Source organism: Panicum virgatum, chromosome 9N, assembly GCF_016808335.1.
Source record: "Panicum virgatum strain AP13 chromosome 9N, P.virgatum_v5, whole genome shotgun sequence".
Taxonomy (NCBI): Eukaryota; Viridiplantae; Streptophyta; class Magnoliopsida; order Poales; family Poaceae; genus Panicum; species Panicum virgatum.
In genome coordinates, this window is record NC_053153.1 from 61,597,987 (window position 1) to 61,605,688 (window position 7,702).

The window sequence follows — 7,702 nt, forward strand, 5'->3', positions numbered from 1 at the left end:
CCATGAACGAGGAATGGTTGGAGGGAATGAAATGCTCTTCTGAAGCATTTCGAATTAGCTCACCCACCACGACCATTTCTTGTTCAATAAGAGGAACTGCCGTAGAAGCCCTTCATGACCCCACTGCCGAGGCCTACATCATGTCCGAATTTCTCGCAGAAACCTTCGTAGGAAGCATGCCTTTAGACCCGACCGACAGGCTCTTTCAAAGTCCATCAGGACTATTCTTTGAATGTCGAGGGATCGCACGGGCAGTGCCAGTCAAGATAGACAAAATCGAGGTTTGCTTAGACTTCCACGTCTACCCGATCGTCGATTTTGATCTTCTTCTAGGCTCCCATTTAGAAAACCTTCTCTAAGAAAAATCAGCGCAAGGGAGCCTCAATCATGATTCCGGGGAAACTGCTCCTATCTCTTGCCTGGAAATTCCAATGGTGGATCATCATGACGACCACAACCTATTCGAAGAGATAATGCTTGCATCACCATTGATCTCTCCAAACATTGCTTCTCCTCCTGATCCTCTCAATGAAGCACTTCTCGAGGAAAACACCATGGAGGAATGGTCAAATAGAATAATAGGCTTTTCCGAAGTAGTTTGGGTTGAGTCACCCTCCATAATCATTCCATGTTCCATATGAGGAATCACCGTAGAAGCCCAGCTTATCCCCAACATGGAGGGTAATATCATGCCATGGCTCTTGGGTAGTGTTTCGCTAGCGCCATCCGGCAAACTCTTAGAAAGTTGTCCCTTTGGACACATTCTTGAGTGCCGAGGAGTTGCAAGTGTCGTGCCAATTACTATAGACAAAATCGAGGTCAACCTTGACTTTCACATCTTTGATGTCCTCGATTTGGATCTTCTCATAGGCTTCCCTCTGGACAACCTTCATCATACAGCTCTAGGGAGCCTACATGAGCATCTTAGGAAAACGACTTTCGCCATACCTTGCTTAGAAAATCCCTTGGCGAAGCCTTTTCCCAAGCATAACCATCTCGAGATGATGGTGCAAACCTCATCATCCTCGATCAAGTTCAAGCCTTGTCCCACTAGCCCACATCGTGCTGTTCTTGATCAAGATCGAGAAACAACCTTGATCTTCCACGATGAACCTCTCGCGATAGAAAACCGTTGGGCTAGGGAATCTAGTGAGGCACTGTCTCTGGAGTGCGAAGAAAAAAGATTCCAGAGACGGGCATGGTAGCTTCATCCTTGAAACACCACCACCATGCTCTTTTAGCACCCCTCCAGAGTCAGCCGCTTGTTGCACCACGAATGCTTTCGTGAGCTGTAACCTCCTTGCTCTCTCTAGAAAAATGTTTAGAAGGATGGTTGTAGACACCTTTGTTTATCATAAGCATTGTAAATTTCGTGTTTGCACTATCACACTAACCCTGCAGCTTAAGCACAATCGACGGATAGTGGTGAAGATGGGGGCTACACCACCATTTGATAGTTGCAGGAAGAAGCCCCATGGTCAAGCTCATGACCGTAAACGAAGCGCTGCCGGGAGACAGCCCGGATTATCAAAAAGAAAAAAAGAGTATATATATATAAATATTCCTTATTTATAATAAGCATGAACATGTTTTCAGTTTAGTATGCACCTTCGGGTATTCTTGGCCCTAACCATTGCAGGTTAAGATTAAGAAAGACAGGGGACATACGATAGCCGAAAACATGGGGACTACATCAACACTTTGGTACACCTGCGATGGAGGACATTTTGAAGAAGGCACCAACACCGCGCACTTGATTCAGTATCGTATGCCACATTCCAAGTGTGGGGGAGATTGGTAATCACCCCGCGATAAGATCCATCCGTACCAAGGTTGGTACTAGCCTACTCTTTGAAAGAAAAATAAAAAAAGAGAGATGTAGAAAAAGAAGAAAAAAAGAGTGAGTGAAAAAAAGGAGAAAAGAAAGAGAGAAAAAAATAAGAAAGAGCGAAAAAGAAAGAGGGTATATATAAAAAAGGGGAGTGAGAAAGGAAGGGAATGAGAGTGAGCCAGCTAGCTCTACACACATCAAAGGCTGTCTTGTGTGCACGCCTTCAAGCTGTGGCATTACACTTCAGTAGAAAAACATTTTGCCACCTGGCTCCTCCCAACCTTGCTCTTTCGCGCTTGCACAGCCTTGCCATAACTCTCATCCGCTGCCAGCTTTTGCATAGCGTCGCTAGCAGCCCCAACGCATACGCAAAGCAAGAGGAATGCTCCTCTTATGATCCGGGGCTTTGCTACTCCACCCCATTTGGCACATGCTCTTATGTAAAGAAAGGAGACATACCTTGCACCTCCAATCCTAAAGTATTGTGCCAATGGATCGTGCCACCAAGGTCTATGGTTTTCTACACACTAGATGTGTGTACAACCGAGCCTTGTTATTCGCCTGAGTTGGGATGGACTGAGTACTCTCCTCCGTTTCAAGCCCACATCAAATGGAGGAATCGTCAACAACCACGTGCGACCATGCCAGCATTGTAGCAACTCCAAGACTTCCATCCATACACGCTGCTGGTAAGTACACTCAGGTATGTGCCAAAGTAAGTCAATGTTCATCAATTCTTCACTCATATTTATCTCCTTTTGAACATAGCTTGATCTTTCAAATGTATGCAACCTTTGCCTATTTTTTGGTATGATCTGGTTTTGGCCTAGTGCTTGGGATGTTTAATCAAATGAGACTTCGTGTCAAATTTGATTAATGATCCATCAGAGTTCATACTTTCATAGGCATTGGATGTATATATATTGTGGACTAACCCCTGCAGGGAAGGCTTCAAATAGATAGGGAAGTCCTAAAGCTAAGTTCATACTGGAGGTGAATCAAGGCTTGAGATGCACTTCAAAAGAAAAAAAACGATGCACAACGTACAAAGGAGGCACAAATCAGCTTTCAAGGAGCACTGTGAGTATTTTGACAAAATGCCCCTTTACCTCCATGCAGTTTTATCCCAGCCTTGTTTGAGTTTTTCTAAAAAAATAAAAATAAAAATTGGTGAGCAGCAATAAATACCCTTTGAAAAAAAAGAATATCTCTCTCTTGAAAAATGATGAAATAAAATAATGGCAAAACAATTTGGGATCCATGGCTTTTGAACCTCCAAATCTGATTTTCCTTAAAGCATGGATGTGAGCAACTAATCTCAAGGCAAAGATGAAATCCTTTCAAACTTCTTAAACATGCCTCGAGTATTTGTTGTCCACTAACCTTTTGCAGGGAATAAAAAGGAAACGACTAAGGAGTAGCATGCAGCAACCAAATACTCATACAACACTCCCTACCTCCATGGAGGACAAGTGCACAAGGAACTAAGCAGAACAAAGTGCAAAGCTTTGCTTCATAAAGCTTATATATTGCATTATTGTTCATGCTAGGTAAGTTCTTTAAGGTATGTAATCCCATAACTCATGCATCCTCATGTCATGCTTTCACCCTGCTAAGTTACCTGTCACACCTTGCTTTGCCATGAAAAAAAAACCATAGAAGCAATAAAAAATAGAATAACTAAAAAAACAAAATAAAAGAAGTTTAGGTTTTTTTTCAAATTCAATAAAAGTTTAGACTCCCCGGTGTTTACAACCGGCAGAGTCCTTGCTTGTTTCCACCTTTGTTTTGTTGAATAAAAGCAGGTACCAGAATAAGTGTGGGGGAGATCTCTCAAAAGCACAAGGAGCAAACTCACTTGAGATCTCTCCCCCAACATCACGCACGACACCGACAGACCAGATCCAAGCAACATGCCCAAGACAGGACCTAGCAGGCCAACTAAAGGGTTGGCCGGGCCCCCAAGGCCCGCCGAACTCATAAGGAGGCCTGTACAACCCTTCTTCATCCATCATGCTAGTTTGCATCCTAAACTCACACCTCCCTGTTCAAATAAATTGTGATATAAAATTTTCAACTTCAAATCACAATGCAAAGAAGGGCCTTGCACTCCATGCGCTTTCATGAATAAACATGCATACTCTTTATTCCTTGCATTCTCTCTAGTTCTTGTGAACAATCATTATCATAGGGAACCCATGATATCTAAGTAATTGACGAATGTGATATGATTGGATGAATGGAACCATGCTCTTCCTTGCAAAGTACTTGGGATTTTTTTTCAAAAAAAAGAAGCACAATGGTTTGTCTCCTCAAATTACAAATTCCTACCAAGGCCAAAGTTATATTTTCATGATCAAACCCTCATATGCAGTTTGACTTTGCTTTGAGTTTTGTCAAATTCTTTGACCCTTGCTAGAGACTTGTCATACTCTCTTGATCAAGATCGCGTACACGTCCACTCACATGCTATACTTCTACACTGGAAGATAGCAATCATTTCCATCCACTCACAAAATAAAACTCCAAGTCTATCATGTCTCTCTCGCCAAGGTTATCATCAAGGATATGGGCTATACAAAAAGAAATAAAAGATGCATACCCAAAGAAGGTATGCCACATGCCCAGAAAGGCATGACAATGAAAAAAAAGAGAGAAAAGATGCATATCCAAAGAAGGTATGCCACATGTCCACAAGACATGTCAAAAAAAAGAGAAGAAATATATATATATATAGCTCATGTCCAAGAAAAAAATACAAAGAGAGAGATAGATCATCCAATGGAGTTCATCCACTATCCACCAAAAATATTTCACACACTTGCACCTCTTGATCAGGTTGTATAACTCGTTTCTGCTTGGATCTTGTTTTTGACTTAACAACATAAGAAAAGCAAACGTGCCTCTTTGCCCCTACCCTGAGCTCCACATAAGCCTAATTAGACGGTAGGAGAAAAGAAGGCAACAACTTTGCCTTGGTGAGGTTCTGAAACAAAAAGAGAGGTTCGAGAGAATAATTTGAGGAGCAAGACTATGCTTTTGTTTTCAAAAATAAAACCCAAGTTTCTAAGTAGGAAGAGCTAGGAACCTGAAGTCTGCTTTGTTCTGTTCTTCAATTACCCAAGAAAGCATGGTAGACACTCAAAAGTTCACAAGAATTGGAAGAAGCTTGGAATAACTTGTATGCAGGTTATGTTCAAGGAGTGGCATCCGCCTTAGTCCTTCAAACTTTACTCGAGGACGAGCAAAGGGCTAAGTGTGGGGGTGTTGTTGACGGTCCTTAAGTGCTAAAATTAACCGTCAACTCCTGCAGCTTTTCAGGATATTTAATCACCAAACTTAGATATAGGGCTTATAACTAAATAATTCCATGAGTTTTGGTGAATTGTCATCTGCAGGCACCCATATCTGCAAAGCAGGGAAAACACAGGAGAACACATGATAAAATGCACAAAATACTACTACCTAGAAATGCCACTTACAAGGAAGGCCCACAAATCAGAGGAAACAGATGCGCCACGCAAGATGCACCTGAGGATAAGGCTCAGGGCCCACCTGTCAGCCTACCAGAGGAAGCAGAGCCGAAGAACCTGCACTTGGGGGTCGGCCAACCCCCAGGTTCGGCCGAACCTGGACAAGCGTATGTCTAGGTGCAGCTCGACGTGGAGTAGCCCCTACTCATCCTTATCCCGGGGACATAATGTTTCCATATTAGAAGAGGATCAAGGGGGGAATATGCCTAGGATCTCCACTCCCCCAAGGCACCTCCACCACTATATAAAGGGCCTCTCTCCTCCCCCCTCACATTCATTCATTCATTCCATTCATTCATTTAACCCATTCATTCATTCCCACCATTCATCCATCCATCACACTTGAGGAGGAGTAGAGTAGAGGGGCTTCATCTTTGTATCCTTAGCCTAGGGAGTGTGTGAGGAAGGAGTTCGAAGAAGAGCCGGACATGTCGGCGTCTCTTCGGCCCTGTACCTCTACGGATACGGTACATTTGGAGTACATATCCGGGTTCTTCTATTTTGTGAGTTCTAGTAAAGTTATTCTGTTGTTATCATTCGTTCGCGGGTTCATCGTCCGTTCTCCGGATACTCTAGAAGAGGGCCCCTGATAAAGACGGGATAACCCTGCGGAACCTCTAGAGTAGTAGTCGAAGGCATAGGCATGGTGTCTGGGCCTTAGATTACCTTTGTTTGTCTCGTACTTAGCTGGTATTGTGGGGTAGACGGCAGGTGGTGACAGCCTTGTCCGTCCGCTACGGAGACAGTCTGCGTGGTTAGTGCACTCCCCCCCCCCCCCCCGCCTGGGTATGACATAGAGCGATACTGGAGGTCCCTGGCAGACCAGGGTCAGACCGGTGCCTGAAGTGAGCGAGTGGAAACATTAGTGTATCTTCCCTTGAACCCATCCTTAGATCAGAACCACACTACCCTAAGGTCTCTCTATCTCTTATGTTCTTCAAGGTAATCTAGTTAGAAGACAATTACACACCCGTTCCTCGTGGAAAATACGATACCCTGAATACTCCCGGGTGAAGTGCTACAACGGTATTTCCGTGCGCTTGCGGATTTCTCTGTAAGAGTTAAGAAATACCAACAGGTACCACTTGTTAGAATAATTGCGCAGAAGCGATAACCCCAAAAACACAAAATCAAATCACAAGATCACACGAACGAGAACGACACCGAGGCACGATGTTTTTTAACGAGGTTTGGCGATGTGCCTACATCCTCGGGGCATGACTACGGGCGCTCCTCCCCATAAACAGCAGCTACACCGGCATCTGGGCACCACCGTAGCAACGCTGCCGCCCACACCAGCCGCTAAGTCGTCTCATGTTTACACGGTAGTGCCTTCATATTTATGGGCCCAAGGGATACAAAGTACGACTCAAACTCTATCCCTAACCTACCATATTATAACTCAACTCCAGTCGTAACTGAACTCTACACATATTCGACACATATCCAACATGCAATATTACAATTCCAATTTAGTAAGTGAATCATGCTAGCTTTCTAGGTGAGGATGTATTATCATACTTCTCTGTGTGGGATGTTCTTATATATGACATACGGACGAAAACCTTAATGGTAAATCTGTTTAGTTCATTGCAAGCAGTTTGGTCATGCTAGATGACTATGTAATTATTACAAGCTGATATATTTGCATGCATGTTGAAAATGTGCATAAAACTGACCAAGTTATAAGATGCAAAATGAAAAACCAACAGTGTAAAAGTAGCAGTTTATTACCAGCATCCACATTTCCTCGAAAGGCCAATTGTACCAAAACTGAATTAGATAATTATACAAAATTGAATTAGATAATGATATTACTTGGGTCTCGAGAAATGGACAAGGACCTCATTTCAATGGTCAGAAGGAATATAAAAAACAGGAGTAAACAACAACAAAGCATTCAAGCAAGTTGATCAAGGCTAAAATAAAATTCAGGATAATTCACAACTCAATGAAAAACTAATCAAACAATTAAATCTGTATACTGCAATGCAACTCTTCCTAGGTAGGGGGCATAGGGCAGAATCATGCATTACTTCAGTCGTCACATACCAAAGGGGAAAAATACTGTACATTTTGGCATACCTCTATGTGTCTAGAATTTTCAGCATCCTCAGCATCCTGTAGTTCCTTGGATAGCATCATAATGTCCTCATGAAAACAGGTCTATGACTACATCCTCAGCGTCCCTAAGGTTTATAATGAGATACAGATGATGTCAAAGCACCGCCACTGTCCTCATCTTGTGCCACTGCTCGGTTACTGCACTGAAAAGGACGAGATGATACTGGTCTATGACTATACGGACCGCGGAAGTTTGTTTCAGAACCTTGGTACC